This window comes from Onthophagus taurus, chromosome 7 (assembly GCF_036711975.1).
Source record: "Onthophagus taurus isolate NC chromosome 7, IU_Otau_3.0, whole genome shotgun sequence".
Lineage (NCBI taxonomy): Eukaryota > Metazoa > Arthropoda > Insecta > Coleoptera > Scarabaeidae > Onthophagus > Onthophagus taurus.
The window spans coordinates 11,495,819-11,515,404 of NC_091972.1; positions in this window are offsets into that span (position 1 = coordinate 11,495,819).

Genomic DNA, 19,586 nt, shown 5'->3' on the forward strand with positions numbered 1-19,586 from the left:
ACCACTTCTGATTGACAAAAATAGATTGATAAAAAACATTGGGATAATATTTGCATGGAGTAGATTTCGCCAACGTATCTATAACCCTAAAGATGATACAGATCCTTCAGTAAATATTTTAAATAAATCGCTTTTAAATATTGCTGACTTTTCCACTACCTAAGATTCCTTTAGACATTTCTATGTCAGGCTGTATTCCCAACATATAGCACAGCCATGATCTGCTTCTTGCTTCTTTGCATCCATAGGGTGGCGTACTTTCAGATCTTCCACTTGTAAATGTCACAGGTACACTGAAAATCTTTATATCAACGGTGGCACACATTTGTGGCATATTGACTACACTTTATAATAATAATCTAAAAAGGATTTAACACTCGAAGTGGCTCTCACATATGGCATATGTTTGACAGAGCGATTCAATACGTATTTTATACATTTCAGAAATAGATAACCTATACTTATTTCCCAAAATTTCATTTCCCAGCTTGCTGTTTCAGAGTTGTATGATTTTCGAGAAAAATTTTTCTTGGCTATAAATAAAGCTATTTTTCATAACATTTTTCCAAGTTATTATTCGCATTATTTATGACGTCATAACTTTAATCGTTTTACTAACTCTATTTTGTTGTTTTGCTGCACACTGTACATATACAGTGATATCGTGTCCATGATCTTGTGACGTATAGTGTGGTGGATGGTTCCACGACCGGCAATGTCGGTTTTACAGATCGTGTTCCTCATCGGTCGAATGGAAAGCAGGCGTGCGACTTCGCTTCCATTTCCACCGGACCATGTGTTTTGTGGGCTTCACAGCCACGAGCAATTAAACTTCGCGAACGGAATGGATAATTGACGAATTGCCAGCGGAAAGGGCGTCATCTATAAATAATCCGGTTAACGGTTAGGCGAGTAAGCGAAATAATCCTCTAACTTCAGTCATTCATTCCATTCGATTAAAGGAAAACTTGATTCACAATTTAATCAAAAACTTTTGTTTAAATCTTTTGTACGATCGGTTCAAATGAACCAAATAAGCAAAACATCACGTATCTTCCCTTGGATGTAGAGTTCCATTGCATTGTAACCAGGCGCCAGCTGTATCTTCGTTAGCACGACACGTGCGACCCGTACCCTACGGCCAAAACAAAACAATTCCCCAATTTATGACCTCCGTCGGAACGATTTTATGCATCTGTCCGGGTGGTTGGTATGTACACTTGGGCTTGAGGCTATTGCCCGGCGAGTTCAAACCCCCTCTATCGTTCGACAATAATTAAGTCAGTATCTGCGTATCCGTAGCTACGTGGGGTCCTCGTAGTTTAACGTCAAAGGGTCGGACGTGGAGACGGCAACATTGATAAGGATCCTTTACCGTACCGGAATCGACCGAAAGCTGATTATTTAGACAGAACGCTATTGGTTATCGAAAATACCGATATATAGATTCGATGTTTCATATATTAATTACAAAAAGTTTTGTTTAATCACATATTTAATACAGGCAATATTTATTAATTGGTTAATTTCATATCCATGCAAATATTAATTTAATGTAGTTCAATTACCAGAATAGTTATTGCCAACTGATGATTTAATCTGGCTTTCTAGTAGTGTGTTTAACATTCTATCTCCAAAGATAACGCAGATACCAGCAAGTTGCTGGAAATCAAAACGAATTAAAAAAAATATATATATTAATGATTAACACAAACCTCAAATATATCCCACCCACACAATCCATATTTCATAGATCAACACAGATCAATTTCGGGCTACTTGAGTCACGCCATCCGATATTTAAGAAGCTCATCCGTCGATAGTCAGTTATATTCCCAACGTCGATCCATCATTAGTACTTATTTATTATCTTTCTTCCTTACTGCGTTAGAAATGCGGAGCATAACAAAGAAAAGTAAAAACAGAGTCGATCCTTTTTCGTGAATTTTCTTTCCGGCTTGTCCGGTTTGAGCTTTCGGTCGGACGCTGTTAACTAATTTAAAGTTTAAACCTCCAATCCACCATCGCTACGTGACTCGGCGATTTGATCGAACTCGCTCAGTTCAGTTGAGAAGGGAACCCAGGCAACGCGTTGGTGGTGAGGAGGTGAAAGCGGGTGGCAACGAAGTTTGGAGAGTTGGGAGTCCGTTTTGTTAGGAAAAAGGCTTTGGAGGCGTTATGTATGAGATTTTCGTTGTGGTGTAAGTTGTTAAAAGTTCAACGTGGAATATTGACCGTCTAGTAATTGGAAATGAAAAAGAAATAATAATTGTTAAAATCGTTTTTTGAAATGTATTTTTTTTAATGAAAGGGAAAAACAATTTTTTAAAGGGAATTACAAAAGAGTTGAAAACGAGCAGCATAACACGAACAAAGTGTCAAAAAGTTCTTTAGTGTAGACCTTGTTACGTAACATTAAGATAACCGCTCTCTTTTTGACAGCCCCGACGTAATTGGCCTGCGCCCGAGATTAAAGTGTCCCACTTTCGCCTTTTATCTCCTTATTATTGGTAGTAACAAGGACGGATGAAGGGTTGAGCCGGAGATAGACGGCTGCACTGCCTGAAGCCGACAGATAGCGTTCTGCTTTAGCAAGTGCTTCGTTCGACTTTTATCTCAACCATCTCTCCTATTTTTTTTCGCTCGCTGTTTGTACGATTTTACTCATCTCGTATCTCATTTCGTTTCCCAAAGACGTAAACAATGTCTTTAACATCTTAATCATTTTTTGCATCGTCTAAAAAATCTTTGAAAAGATAAAGCTTTATTGACGTCAAAAAAAGGGAAATAAAAACGAAGATAAGTAAGAGAACATTAAGATTTCTAACCATAAAAACTTAAAACTCCGCTTGAACGGTTACGGATACTCAAAAGGGAAAAGTCGAGCGGAAATAATTCATAGAGAGGGTCGATTGATTGTCCAAGCTTCATCCCAGCGGAAATTTTTGGTCTAACAATAAGAATAAACGGTTTGGGAGCACTTGAAACTTAAAATTTTTACTTACTCCATACGTCAGTGTTGAAAAGATCTTTTGGTCCGAAAAACGGATTGCATTAATCAAGACATCTTACTCAGTCCATTCGGGAACTAGCTGACGTTTCCACTTCCGGTCTACCGAATTGCTGATTCGGTTGAAAAGCTTCGTACCAATTAAGACAAGAAAAGTTTTGCCGGCTTCGCATTACGTACTTATATATATTTGGACTTTTTAAAGTATAAAACTAATTACAGTGAATCTTCGGATATAACAGACACAATATTTTTAAGTCATACTATTAATATTATCTATTTAATATGTCAGTATATTTAAATATAAATGTTAGTACTAATACATAGAATCCAACTCGGGTTATTCTCCAAGTTGCTCTATCTCTATACAATGTATAAGTCAAGGAGGATAGTTCTAGTTTTAATTGTTATTCACCGCTAGATTGTTGTATACTTTTATTGAACTAAAAGTAGAACTAACATTAGACCAAGAACTAGAAACATTCGGGTTTAGCCGCACGTTTCTTAAAACGGTTAAACCTGAATGTATCTAGGTTTAATGTTAGTTCTACTTGGGTTGGGTTTGATTGGATTGTTTTAAAGTTAAGAATCACCTGGAAATCTTAGTCGGATACAAAGAAGTCCTGATAAGACTTACCAGTGATTACCGCACAATATCAACAGAAGCCATATTGATGCTGAGAGACACGGTATCAATAGACCTAATGGCCCAAAAATAGAAAGGCGGCGATGGAAGAATTCCAAAATAAAAACGAGATATACCAGCAAGCACGCATAATATAATATAAGTATATCCATAATATAACAAAAGAAAATTTGTATACATATTAAAAAAAAACAAATAAACAACAAGAAAAAAGAAAAAAATGTGCGCCAAATGGAGATACCTCAGAACAGTGAAGAACACTGATCTGTTCTTCCGGCACCCCATAAAAGAAAATCTATCAACTAACTAAACTAACTAACTACTAACTAATGGTAAAAATAATAAACTTTAAAAAAAAAAGAGAAGAAACGAAAGGGCCACGAATCAACTATTACAGTGCAAGCATTACGAAAAACCAGCAATCATAACATAGTGTGTATGGAGTCTAGGAGAAAAAAAAAAACAACTGCGCGACCTAGTCATTTATTACAGGTCAGAAAGAGCCCTTTGATTTTCTTCTTGAAGGAGATACCACCAAGGTGCTGGAACTCAGGAGGAACAAAATTATAATAGGAAACAATGGTGTAAGAAAACGACCTCTTAAACAGCTCAAGCCTGTGACGCGGTATTGCCAGGTAATCTTTTTTACGTATATTAACGTTGTGAACGTCAGTTCGGAAACGAATTCTTTCATACAAGTACTGTGGTACCCTCTTATTCAGCACATGGTGGTAGAAAACAAGGGCATGCAACCTACGACGTGCAGCCATACGCAGCCAACCGATATCCTCATAAACATGAGATATTCGATTGCGATTTCTCAAACCAGAAATGAATCTAATACAAGAGTTTTGTAGCTTCTGGATACGGTATTTGTCACGACCCTTGAGACAAGGTCCGTAAACGACATCACAATAATTAAGATTAGACAAAACAAGTGTTTCACAGAGCAATATTTTTATTCGTTTATTAAGTAGGAAACGGTGTTCATAAAGAGATTTAAGAGCACAGTACGACCACCGCATCATCGAACTAACATGCTGCGTAAAACGAAGTTCGGAATCCAGTATGACACCCAAATTTTTTGCTTCACTTGAAATATTCAATGGACTATTTTTAACAAAAATCTGTATATTATTTTTTATTCTATTCCTGCACGCTTTACTCCCGAACAATAATAACTTACTCTTATCGGGGTTAATAACTAAATTATGCCTTTCTGAAAGGCTAACTAGTGCATCCAGGTCCTGGTTAATATGTCTTTGCGCAACAGCAAGATCTTTTTCATTAAAAGAGGAATAAATCTGAGTGTCATCAGCATAAGCATGCTACTTACAATGACGCAGACAGTCGTATAACCGGCATGTATACACCGTATACAAAATGGGACCCAACACAGAGCCCTGAGGTACACCGGATACGACTTCAGTGGGTCTAGATCTGTTTCCATGTATCATGACACTTTGTGACCTACCCGCCAGATAGTCAGCGAACAACGATATCGCACCACATCCAAGGCCTATGTAGTGCAAAATACTCAACAACAATGAATGATTACTATTAATCATTCATTGTTGTTGAGTCAAAGGCCTTGGAGTAGTCCAACATAACAAGCGCCGATATCTTCCCCTGATCAACCGCAGACAACAAGTCGTCAGTAATATTCAAAAGCGCTCCACAGCAGCCATGATGAGGTCTAAACCCAGATTGGAATTCAGGCAAAATATTACACGCATTCAGATAATGTCTAAGTTGTTTTGCTAAAATTTTTTCAAATGCCTTCGAAAGCACCGGCAAAATACTAATCGGTCTTAAATCCGACACCGCATTAGGATTACTTGCTTTAGCGATGGGTAAAATGATCGACTCTTTCCAGCAAGATGGAAAAACATGTTCAGTTATACAAAAATTAAAAATGTGTCTGATGAAATGTATGATCAAAGGAGAACTATAGATACCATAGATAGGGAATACCATAGATAACAAGAAGATGGGGAGAGATGAATTATTTCATAACCCATCTTATGAGTGGATACGGGTGTTTTAAGGTATCAACCAACTTCTTCGAGTGTGAAAGATGACGAGAGATGAGAGTGATACAAGCAGAAAACTAAAGAATACAATAACGCCGGAAAACGGCACTGACATCATGGTACATAGTGAGGATAACTGAAAAACTATGGAAAGCTTCGTGAGGGAAGTTGTTGAAACGATAGAAAGAGAAGAAATACTGCTACAAAATACGTAAGAAAAAGCTTGAACTTTTATAGACGACCAAGAATAGAGCCCCTTTCCAGGTACGTCTTTATTTCTAGCAAACTAATTAAAAAGTTACACTTTTTTTTGTAATTGTTCTCACCCAACCAGAGGATGCGGTACGAATGAACTGTGGAAAAGAAGATCTACTCGATGAAGAGAACTGGAGAAATAAATGATGGAGCTCAGTCTGAATTTTTGACAGGACAGAAAGAAGAAAATTCTAGAGAAGGAAAAGATTGGGGGAGTTTAGTGGATAGTTCGGGGCTAGAATAGTCCCACACTCACGGTTGAAGAACAGATGTTTCCAATTTGAACATCTGAGGCGCCAACAGTAGGCTAGAGAAAGAAAAGGGCTTGGGTTGGGTTGGTTTGGGTTGAGTTGGGTTTGTTTTATAGCTGGCATGCCACCGATGAACCTGCTAGTGGAAGAAAGAGAGAATATCTACAAAAATGGTAAAGTCAGCAGGGTGGAACTTAACAAGGAGAAACTTAATAAAGAAATTGCAACTGTGATGGAAAGGTTATGATGGACGGACTAGAACTATGATTCCAAATGTTGAAATGTGGATGTACATAATATCGCAAAAGCATTAATAGACGAATATTGTTTCTGTGGAGGAGCGGATACACCAGAACATACGATTTTTTACTGTCCAAAGTTTGAAATAGAAAGGGCAAGATGCTCGCAAAAGAATCGCAGAAGGTTGATTAAGGTTTTATCTTTTAATGTATACAATGTCGGGTGACCGATGCGATGTAAAAAGAAATAGAAGAGGGACAAATGCTAGGATTGATATCTGCTGCAGAGAAAAGGTTGAACGAAGAAGACGTGAGGGGAGAACTACCCCCCTCATCCAGGTACACGATTAATATAACTCTATTTCAAAAATCAAAGAGATTTATTTTATTTCATAAAAAGGTTCCAACACTATGGGCTGTTCCGAGCGAGTAATAAGACGACATGGATGAAAGGTAAAGACAGGACAAGAAGAAGAGGGAATGGAGGAAGAAAGGAAAAAGAAAATAAGAAGCAAATCCCGAAGAAATGCCCTGGTGGATGGGTCCGGGGTATGGAATTAAAGGGAAGTTTTTAGTGGGTAGTTGGGGCTACGATAGCAGTCCCACACTCCCGGCCGAAATACGATTTCCAGCTACACTATCTTCAGGCTGTAACAGTAGGCCAAACTAGAACCTTTCTAATTCTAGGTCTAGTATTAGTTCTAGTTTTAATTGTTATTCAGCACTGACGTCGTAAACGGACCTTCGAGCTGTGCACCTATTCCTAGGATAAAGCAGATTAGATGCTACCGTCCGTGGTATAAATATAAAGCCACGTAACTGAACGTAACGGAGTGGATTAAGAAGTGCAAATTAAAAAATTTTCATATAACGGACTTTTGGCTATAACGGATATTCCCTTCCTCGTATTAATCCGTTATATCGAGAATTTACTGTATTATTTAAGATGAGATTAATTTTTTTGGTGTAACAAAATAGAATTTGTTGGGTATCTATTTTTCAATTCAGTGAATCGAGTCAATAAAGAAGACGCGGGGTTCTATCAAAGTTTTTAAATACACTCAACGTTGGGATGCAAAAGTTTGTTGGTGGAGTGAAAGGCTCAACTTTTATTATGAAGCGCTATCTTTGTTTTTCTCCGCCCTTTTTTGTTTTCAGTAGAAAAAGTTTTAGATGCGTAACTTTTTCTTGTTCCTTCCGAAAAGAGCAGAGTTTCTTAAGGGTTATAAAAAAGAGGGGCATTTAGATTCAATAATCATTAATTTTAATTACTTTTAGTCAACATCTATATGATTTTTTTGATCGTGGATTAATAAAAGGAATGTAAAATTTGTTGGCCATTGTTGAAATTCAAAATTCGTTTATAAAATGGGCGCGCGCCCTATATTTTGGGTTATGCGAGAGTTCTAAAATTACTACATAGAAACTGATATCGATATGCGCTCACCGTCGATCCTTTTTTCCCGTTAAACCACCAATAAATATTCAATTCTCGTCGGCGCAATTTCGAAAACTCTACGGCCATAATCAGCGCCGGGCGTCCGGCACGATAGATCAAAGCGGAGCCCCTCCGCCCCGATCCGGTCTCGGGACCCCGTTGAATTATTTCCAGCTCTCGGCAATCAATTACTGTAAACGCGGCACAATTGAGCGAGTTCGCCGCTGAATTCCTCGCCCTCTTCTACACCCCCCGTCGAGCCTATGAACTAAATACAGAAGTACAATGTGCGAACAAAGCCTTCATCGAAACGAGAAAATTTTGTCCCATTCACGTCCGATCCCTAGATATATTTTTAGACAACTTTTTTTTATTATCCGGCGCCTTCACCATTACAACCTTTTTTTTGTAAATTTGAGTTCTAAAAACTTTTATCATTTTTGTCGTGTTAAAAATAAATTTATAATACCGCAGCTTATTACCATTTTAATGGGAGACTCTTCGAAATAAACCCCGACAAAGCAATCCGAAAGCTTCCCCCAAACATCTCTAACGGAGTTTATTATTTATTTCGCAGCATACTTCAGAGTTTTAACGACTCATAACCTCCCCGAACACAAATCCTGTGTAATATAAATTATATTGTTTTTTGAATTTTACTCAAACCCAATTTGGTTAACGACGCTGCGTCGGCTTAGTTAAGACTGTTTGACTACTTTTCCATTATTTTTTTGTTTTACGTGCTTCTCTTTGTTTACTCGACGTGATCTTTTTCGTACCGACTATAGTGTGTATTATCGGAAAAGAGATTAAGGGTGCTCAAAGTTTAATTAATAATTTTGCATCGACATCCTTTATGTATACGACGTGATGTAGACTTCACGCAGACGCTATGAGTTAAGGTAATCAAATTTCTTATATATTTTATGTACAGTGTGTTAATTAATTATCGTACCCGACATCATCATTGCAAGTATGCAACCAATATCACAGTATTCGTATTGCAATACGCAAATCGCGTATGCAACCAATATCACAGTGTGTAATACGAATTCTATGATATTGGTTGCTTATTTGGAATGATGACGTCGGGTACGATAATTAATTAACACACTGTATTTAGACTTTAACAATTATTTAATTTCTTTCATTCGTTTTTATTTTCTATATCTATTGCGCTAGTTCGAACATTTCGGAGAGTGGGTTTTAAGCGGAATATCGATAAGAGGAATGAACTTTTTCGTTTATTGAACAAGTATTTATTGACAAATCTTTCGAATGCTAGCAAGATTTATCCTCTTATTCAGAACAAATATTTAACTTTAATATAGCCATATGGGAGTGATGGCGTTGGACGGAACCGGAAACAAACTACTCGGAAAAACTTTTGAAAAGATTTTAATATTCCCGAACGTCGTGATCGCAGATGCAGCAATTTATTTCCCAGAAGAGGATTTTTAAGAGCAAAAAGAAACTTTTATTTCCGCCGATAGGATATTATAATATACGGCCCGACGGATCAATGGATATTTGTCGACCAAAAAAGACAGAGAAAAAAGTAATTAAAATTAACGACTATTGCTGTTAAACGACCTTCGTTATTTATGGCCGTTAAATTTTTGATTTGACTAAAACTTGATTTCCAAATAATAACAGCACCGATATTAATCCGCTTACATTACCTTTGAAAAAAAAAATAGTAATGAACCCTATGCTTTTCACCCAGTTGTTGCTTTCCAAATCGAAGCAGTAATTAACTCCACCAAAAATAAAGCAATGGTTATGATGACCTCCACGTTAACTATGTTCAACTGTGTTGTCCCAAATTATACGTTAGATACGTGATGTGATTACTGGCTGAGTTACAAAAAGGGTTTCCCTTCAGAAAGGGAGAAATCCCTAAATCCCGAAAATTAGCAAAGTTAATGCTTGTCTGACCCAAGATCAATAACTACTTTTAACGTGTTTTTTAAAGTGTAGAAAACAACTGCTGAAACTACATCAACAATTGATCATATATTTATGTATTAGAACTTTTGACGCCGTTAATCACCAAACGTAGATCACAAACTTACTTATTTAGAAATTTTAACATTATTATAAAATAAAGTTTACATTTTTAATTGAAAATACGTAAAATACCATAAATGTAGGCATGCAGATAAGGATAAACTGTACGAGAGAGCCTAATCGAATAATTTTGAGGTGTACTAGGGCCCGCACGAATTATATAGAGTGGTATTATTTAACCGCAGGATGCTACATTTGCTGAACTTGCAGAAAATAGTTATTCGATGAATTAATGTTGTGTATTGTATGAAGTACGAATATGAATCTAACTACAGCCACGGAGAATGCGTGCGCTATATATCATGATTTATTAGCAAGTACCTAAACGAATAACATTGGGAATAGTTTAGAATATGAGTAATTACGCTTGATAGAATCCCTGGAAATTCTGCTAACGAGATCGATTACCTGGTACCTGGAAGTTAGAGTTAGTCATGATTATACATCAATTCAAAGAAAGTTTAGAGAATTTCAATATACAATTATAGAGATTGAAAATACGAATCTAATAGCTTTCTTGTTCGTTATTAAATTGACATTGTAATAAAATGTCAATTAACTAAGGTGGTTAATTAAGTCTCACTTAACACCAAACAAATTCTTAGAAATCGTCTCGTCTCGAGTTGTGCCAGAAATTTATGATAATTCCAGAACGCTACACTTCCGAGAGGGCGAGAAAAACGTTTCTAAATCTGGAATGAGTATACTGCTAAAAAGATTAATTAAATTATCCTGCGGTAGTTCCATATTGTCACTACTTGTAGAGATTGAAAAATAATTATCTAAAGATCATGTCGGTTCTAATGATGTTTGAATTTTTGTTATAAGTAAATATTTGAGGTCTATGTGACTTAATGTAGTGATATTTTTCATTATATATCATTCAAGTTTGAAACAGTATGCATATAATAAGCCATACAAATGGGACTAAAAATATTTGTTATTTGCATATATGGTTCTAGCTTTCACGATTTTCAGTTTATATTAATAGATTCTCTGAGCAGACTTTCAAAAACAGGGCATTTGAATTTATCAGTAATTTGTACTGGTAAAGGAATAATAATAGATGGCAAATACAAAGATAAGCCCTTAATTTATCAAGTAATTCTGACCTTACTAGATTCGTTACTGGACAAAAGCTACTGTTTGACAATGGATATTTTCTACACATCGCTGATATTCTTACTTTACATTGATCAGATATATCTGGAACGATGCACAAAAATAGGAAAGATCTTTCAATCCAAGGTTATGGTTATGAAATAGCGTTATACAAGGTGTGTGTCTATTATCGACCATTCATGACATTAAAAAAATAAATATGACAAAATGAACAAAGCTGGAAATGTGATTGAAAAACCTAAAGTATTCATATATAATAATGACACTATATGCGAGGAGTTGATCGTTTAGATCAGCAACTTTATTGAGCTATCCAGTAAGAAGGAAACGAGGGAAAAAACTTCCTCTTTAATAGATCAATTGTTTGACTAACGTCAATTTGAACATGCCAAGTTCATCCAATTCTGCTCAAAAATAGTCTTCCAACATGGCACGATAACAAACACCATTGACCGTAACATGGCGATCATTTTCATCGACGAAAAACTCTGTCTAATCACACCTTAGAGACAAGATCCACACCACAAGGTCACTCTTTGTAGTTGTAATGAGGTTTGTTAAAGCACATGTAGGTTTGGTTTGGATTTTCTTCAAACTTCAAACCTAACCCAAGTCAACGTAACCTAACCCAACCCAACCCAACCTTTTTTTATTTATTTATAGAGAGGATTAGGAAATCTGCGATCAGACATCCAGCCGAAGTTGTCATGTAGATAGTGTCGGGTTGGCTTCCCTCTTGGGTTGCCGACTAAAACATTCCTGTCTCCTTAGCCCATATGCTGCTCCATTCCTCCATTATTCCCTTCTCTATGGTATCTTTCTGTCTGGTTATCTTTTGTTGCTCATGTAAACATTTTCTTTTTGGCCATTAATTGGAGTTGAGTTTGCTATAACCATTCTGTATCATATTATCTAACGTTGTTTGTGCAGTTTGCTCAATCTCCACAACTTTCCTTCCATTAATCATAGCCGCTAAATCGCCTGGGTATGCGACCAATTTAACATTCTCACTGTTTTCTTGTACTTCAAATATTTGATCGAAGAACACAATCCATAAAATCAACCCAACGCAACCCAACCAATTATTTTAAGCAATTTCCCAAGTGTAGAAAACTAATTTAGTAAAACTTAATATTTCTCTATCTATCGAATTGGGAGATGAGGGCCAATTGAGTGGCATGCAAAATCACCAGATTTGGTTTCGCTGGACTTCTTCCTTTGGGGATATCTGAAGTGTAAAGTTAACACCACTAGTCAGAAGTAGTATGTATACAGTTACTAACCCCAATCTGAGAAGTTTCTGCGCTTTATATTATCAAGAGGAGTTAGTACTTGTGTTAATTTGATCTTGTAATAGTGTAAGCCAAGATTTTTACACACAATTCGCCACGATTAATTAAATCATCCTACGGTAGTTCCATATTGTCACTACTTGTAGAGATTGAAAAATAATTATCTAAAGATCATGTTGGTTCTAATGATGTTTGAATTTTTGTTATAAGTAAATATTTGAGGTCTATGTGACTTAATGTAGTGATATTTTTCATTATATATTATTCAAGTTTGAAACAGTATGCATATAATAAGCCATACAAATGGGACTAAAAAATATTTGTTATTTGCATATATGGTTCTAGCTTTCACGATTTTCAGTTTATATTAATAGATTCTCTGAGCAGATTTTCAAAAACAGGGCATTTGAATTTATCAGTAATTTGTACTGGTAAAGGAATAATAATAGATGGCAAATACAAAGATAAGCCCTTAATTTATCAAGTAATTCTGACCTTACTAGATTCGTTACTGGACAAAAGCTACTGTTTGACAATGGATATTTTCTACACATCGCTGATATTCTTACTTTACATTGATCAGATATATCTGGAACGATGCACAAAAATAGGAAAGATCTTTCAATCCAAGGTTATTGTTATGAAATAGCGTTATACAAGATGTGTGTCTATTATCGACCATTCATGACATTAAAAAAATAAATATGACAAAATGGACAAAGCTGGAAATGTAATTGCAAAAGAAGTATTCAAAGAAGTATTCTGAAGTATTCATAAACAATAATGATACTATGGGAGGAATTGATCGTTTAGATCAGCATCTTTATAGCTATCCAGTCTTCTCCAGAATCCAGTCCCCTCCTTTCCAGAAGGAAACGAGGAAAAAAATTTTATAAAAAAATCTTTGAAGTGACTGACCGAACACCGTTTCCCTGAATTTATTCCGCCAACTGGAAAAAAGTACTTGCACCCACAAAAGATGTTACGCAGTGTGCTGAAGAATGGATAAAGAGGCAAAAAGTACCCGGTATTATAGTACAATTTGTGACAAAGGGTGAGGTTCTTTGTTTTATGATATGTTGTGTACAGGAAAACATATAGAGTAAAAAGTTTATACTAATCTCAATTAAAATCTTACTTTATTATTTGTTTTCAATATTAATATCTTAGACTATTTCATTCATATCGTTAACAGCCAATAAGAATTCGCGGTTTTCCGTCAATTGCGAGTATTTCAGCGGTTATTTGGCCGTAACCATGGAGAACGATAATACGAACCTTTGTATTATCGCTGTAATACGAACCTTTGTATTATCGCTTGTTTGACATTTAATTAATTTCGAGACATCCATGCATGTTTCCATAACAATCAATGTAATTTATTAAAAAAATATAAAAATTCTAAAAATATGTATATTTTTTATTCATGAAATAGTCTAGCCATATACAACACGACAATCGAAAATACACGAATCTCGACGTATTGCCTTAAAAAACACCACTCGACCTTCGGTCTCGTGGTGTTTCAGGCAATACGTCTCGTATTGTCGAGTATTTTCGATCGTCTTGTTGTATAATATATGATTATAATTATAATATAAATAATATAATGCTCGCGTTTATATTTAAATTGAAAGATGTAAATGGGGTAAAGAAGATGTAGTAAAAGAAACTCGTAGAGAATAAAAAAAATAAAGACAACTGCAACGTTCTTGGACTGAATATATCTTCGGAGGCGAGTAAACCAGCGTAGATTTAAAGCTTGGGATGCGAGCGTAGTTGCACTGGCTGGCGGTGATACAGTTTCTCCGCCAATATTTATCTTATTCGTCTGAATTTACACTCGAGCATGCTTCAACCGGGCCGCAACCATTACCATAGTGGGTCGTACGACTGAGTTATATTGAGACGTCTTTGGCGAGCCACGATTTTCCCAGATTTCTTCTCCACTTTACTACGAAATAATTACGAATAGATCATCCTGGGCCTTTAGAAAAAAAGAAAAAATAATGAGATCACATAATTAAAGCGTTCAATTAATTCTAAATAAATTTTCTGGGATACGAGAGATGAAAAATCTTACTGGGAAAACGCAGTGTGTTAGCTCTCGAGAGTCGGTCTTTTCATTCGGTCCGCGACTGTATTGCGGATCCCACCCCCTTTAAAAACACTTATATAACCGCATAACCGTAAAGTGGAATCGTGAGAGCCGGTCCGTGCGAACTTGACTGCCGAAGTTCTGGTAGGAAGACAACCTGCAAGCAAGCCCAGGAAATTTAGTCCCATAACTCAACCGGAGAACCGGACGGTGGAACTTCTCTTTCCCCCATAGCGTGTATCCCATGCAGAGAACCCTCCCAATTCTGTCACGTACAGAAGATCTCTTAAAATAAAAATCTTTTTTGTTATAAAAATTATATCTGGTATAAAAATTTTCTTAAACTCTATCGTCTTTAAAGAGAACTTTAAAATACTCAAATTTATTTATATTCTCATTCATAAAAAGATTGATGAAAAATTTAAATCTCAAAACCTACGTGTCTTCAATAATGATTTAGCTGTGAACAACTTTATTAAAACTGTAATTAATCCGCGACGAGGAGGGGGCAATTTTAAGGATGATTAATGTCGCCTCCTTATTTCATTCCGTCTGGGAAACTATTACTCATCTGGCATTAACAAGGACCGGCGGCTTCAGGGAATTAAACCATCGACCGACCACAAACTGAGAAGAGGTCGCTAATCTCTCATCCAAAAATTTTTGTTTGCATCAATTCCATCTACCATTTTCTCCTTTGATACATCAACACCGACGGCAACGCAATCCCTTAAACGTTATATTCCACCTCTCCTTTGATCTTCGTTACATTACGGGTTCGTTTCAACAACGTCTTCACCGGTTCGTCGTCGTCATCCGCACCTCGAAATTTATTGGAAACGACGTTTCAGAAACACGAGAGCGACTCTTCAAAACAATACAATAAAACAAGTACCTTTTAAAGAGTAGGAGACAAAATGATTTCGTTTAATGTATACGGGGTTCTTTATATATGACTACAAAACAACTCATTTCAATTATAATTTTCCGGGATAATATCTGGAAGGATTTATTTTAGTGCGCATGCATTTGGAGTGCATTTGACGTGCGCATTACCATTTTGATTACAAATCGAATGCCCTTAATGCCGCGCTCGCTCGCCACTCACCTAATATATGGTTCTCGCTTACTCTACCAACTTTGCATAGGTACCTGGGAACGTTTTAAATCTTCTCACAATAGCTCTTTTCATATAAATTGTATCACCTATAAATAAAATGATTTTAATGATGATACTTTTAATTAGTTAGTTTGGAAACGTAATTTTTTATGCAAGTGCCACATCTTGTTGTATGATCTCGATTCGAATTTTAATTTTATGTTAATCGTAGAATTAGTTAGCAACAGTTCGGATCACTTTACAATAGTTCACGATATTAGGTGTGACCCACTAACACCCTACAAGTTATGCACCCACCAAAACACTACGAAAAGTGTTGTAACTTGGGACTTAGCAGTTAGTCTAGGATATAATAGTTGGTGGTACAGGAGGGATTCAAGATGTCTGCTATAAACGAATTCCAAAACATTAATACTGCTAAATAGATCCGGTGCTTTACGATTCAATCCGTAGACAGTTGCAGTTGTGGCCGTTGCATCACTTCTACCACGACGAAAAGTGTAACAACATCAAAAAATATCATTAATAGAAATTCAAATAAAGTGATTTTATCAAGTTGTTATAAATGATATTACAAAATGGATGCCCAAGCTATGTGTATTATAGCATCTGCCTTAAATTTAGCGTAGATAGGTTTGGTGGAGAACATGGATAAGCAAAAGAAATAATTACAAAATTAGACAATATTTATGGGTTAAAATCGAGAAGAACTTAATCATTCGGAATAGATATATCAAAGATAGAGAACATTCTTAAAGAGCTTATTTGGACTAGTTCGGTTGCTTCTGAACGAAAGTAAGCAAATGCTGGTAGAAGAAGAGCAGCGTATGTTATGGAGGCAAACGTTTAAGGACTTGGACTGCAGAGTCATAGTAGAAGAAGAAAAATATCTCGCATTCAATGCATCATAAACAAGGCCAATTCGGTTACAAATTTAAAATTTTCCTAGTTTAAAAACATGGTCAGTAAGGGTCGGAAACTAGTACGACTACACATTTAATAAAAGCAAGTTAGAACTTACTATATGATTTTTATTTTTTGATCCAACAAAATATTTGATATTTTCGAACACTGACTTGTTTGAACGCAAAAATCAATAATCACGTCTATAGTATGAGCACCCTCTCTGAAACAGGATTGTATTTAATAATATTTTCAAAGATATATAAATTAGTATCACTATTTTCTGTTTTACCCTATTATATATTTTTTATTTAAATTAGAATTAAATCATTTATCACTTCCGTTAAAGTTGTTACTTTTTATAGATTTTCTTGGGAAACCCTCATTTTCCTGGGAAATCCATATAAGAAAGTGTCCATAAACACAGTGTGGTGTTAAATTTATTACTAGGTGACGTAGATTTATTGTGTCTGAAGTCAGAATAGAATCTGTTCTGCGTATAATATGACTGGTTTCGCCGTTAACATTTACATATTAATACTGAGCCGTTAATTGTAAATGCGAAATAAACTTTCGGCTAAAGATTCTCTTAGAAAAAACTACCGTTTCATTACAGGTACAAATTAATTCAGGAGGATTATTTCTCTTTTCAATTATTAAAGTTAATAAGGCCGGAAATGCAGTTACAGATTCATTAAATTTTTGTTGTCTTTTCCATAACGTCGAAGATTATCGTATTGGAGTAACCGATATTCTGAAATGGCCTCTTAGAAATTAATAAAACGCTTAAGGCCATTTTTAACACTTCTTGTTATATTTACCCTACACATAAATTCTGCTCTTAGCTAAAGTAAGTGCTAGTGATGAACACCTGTGGGCATGGCAAAACTTCCTTAGATAGTTTAACAACAATATTGTGAAAGTGAGTTTTAACCTCATAAAAACCTGTCGGGTTATTCAATAACGACATTACAATTTTATATTTAAATAAAAAACAGAATAATTGAGATATAGGGCTAAAATTTATTCTAGGTGTTCTATGGGCCCACTTTTCTCGGATTTATACAGATGCCGAACTTCCTCTTTAATAGATCAATTGTTTGACTAACGTCAATTTGAACATGCCAAGTTCATCCAATTCTGCTCAAAAATAGTCTTCCAACATGGCACGATAACAAACACCATTGACCGTAACATGGCGATCATTTTCATCGACGAAAAACTCTGTCTAATCACACCTTAGACACAAGATCCACACCACAAGGTCACTCTTTGTAGTTGTAATGAGGTTTGTTAAAGCACATGTAGGTTTGGTTTGGATTTTCTTCAAACTTCAAACCTAACCCAAGTCAACGTAACCTAACCCAACCCAACCCAACCTTTTTTTATAGAGAGGATTAGGAAATCTGCGATCTGACATCCAGTCTAAGTTGTCATGCAGATAGTCTCGAGTAGGCTTCCCTCTTGGGTTGCCGACTAAAACCTTCCTGTCTCCTTATCCCATCTGACTTTCCATTTCTCCATTATTCCCTCCTCTATGGCAGTCCGGTTATCTTTTGTTGCTCATGTAAACATTTTCTTTTTGACCATTAATTGGAGTTGAGTTTGCTATAACTATTCTGTATCATATTATCTAACGTTATTTGTGCAGTTTGCTCAATCTCCACAACTTTCCTTCCATTAACCATAGCCGCTAAATCGCCTGGGTATGCGACCAATTTAACATTCTCAGTGTTTTCTTGTACTTCAAATATTTGATCGAAGAACACAATCCATAAAATTAACCCAACGCAACTCAACCAATTATTTTAAGCAATTTCCAAAGTGTAGAAAACTAATTTAGTAAAACTTAATATTTCTCTATCCATCGAATTGAGAGATGAGGGCCAATTGAGTGGCATGCAAAAACACCAGATTTGGTTCCGCTGGACTTCTTCCTTTGGGGATATCTGAAGAGTAAAGTTAACACCGCTAGCCAGAAGTAGTATGTATACAGTTACTAACCCCAATCTGAGAAGTTTCTGCGCTTTATATTATCAAGAGGAGTTAGTACTTGTGTTAATTTGATCTTGTAATGGTGTAAGCCAAGATTTTTACACAAAATTCGCCACCATGTGGTTTGAGAGATTTCTAATTCCTATGAAAGGCGTGGAATCCACTGATTTGGCTCATTTTGAATTGAAGCACTTACGGCTGCGAAATTTTTAGTGTTTCGACTGACACAGCAACACACAATATCGAATTGGGATACGAATTTATTAACTATTATCAACTCATTATGGTCGAAAATTGGATCACCGACTTAAAATAAAATCAAATGTTTCTGGTTCTAGATCTAGTGTTAGTTCTACTTTTCGTTCAATAAAAATATACCACAATCTAACGCTGAATAACAATTAAAACTGGAACTAACACTAGACCTAGAACTAGAAACATTCGGGTTTAGCCGCAAGTCTCTCAAGACGGCTAAACGCGAATGATGCTAGTTCTAGGTCTTGTGTTAGTTCTAGTGATAGTGTTAATGTAAAACTAGAACTAACACTAGACCGAGAACTAGAAACATTCGGATTTTGCAGCACGTCTCTCAAGACGGCTAAACTCGCATGATTTTAGTTCTGGGTCTTGTGTTAGTTTTAGTGATAGTGTAAAACTAGAAACCCGATACTTTCTAGTTCTCGATCTAGTGATATTTTATGCTAACTAGAGCTGCTTACCACATACTAGTTTCTAGTTCTAGGTTTAGTGTTAGCTCTAGTACCAGTGTTAGCCCAGTTTAATTTGTTATTCAGTGCTACATTGTTGTATATTTTTATTGAGCTATTTATTTTTTTTTTTGTATATTGCATCTTAGGTGGAATTCATTGTATATTATAAAATTTATAGTTATAGTATTATTTATAGTTATTATAAAAAAAAATATTTTTTTATAGTAAATGATTGATTGTGTATTATAAGTTGTCTTTGAAGTGATAGAAAATCAATACTTAATATTTCCTGTATTTCTCACAGTTGTGGAACATAATAAATCTAAATCCAACAAAAATACTCATCTGTTTTTGCAAGGCGTAAACACACGTAAATCACCGTACTTTTTTTTCTTAAAGGGTAA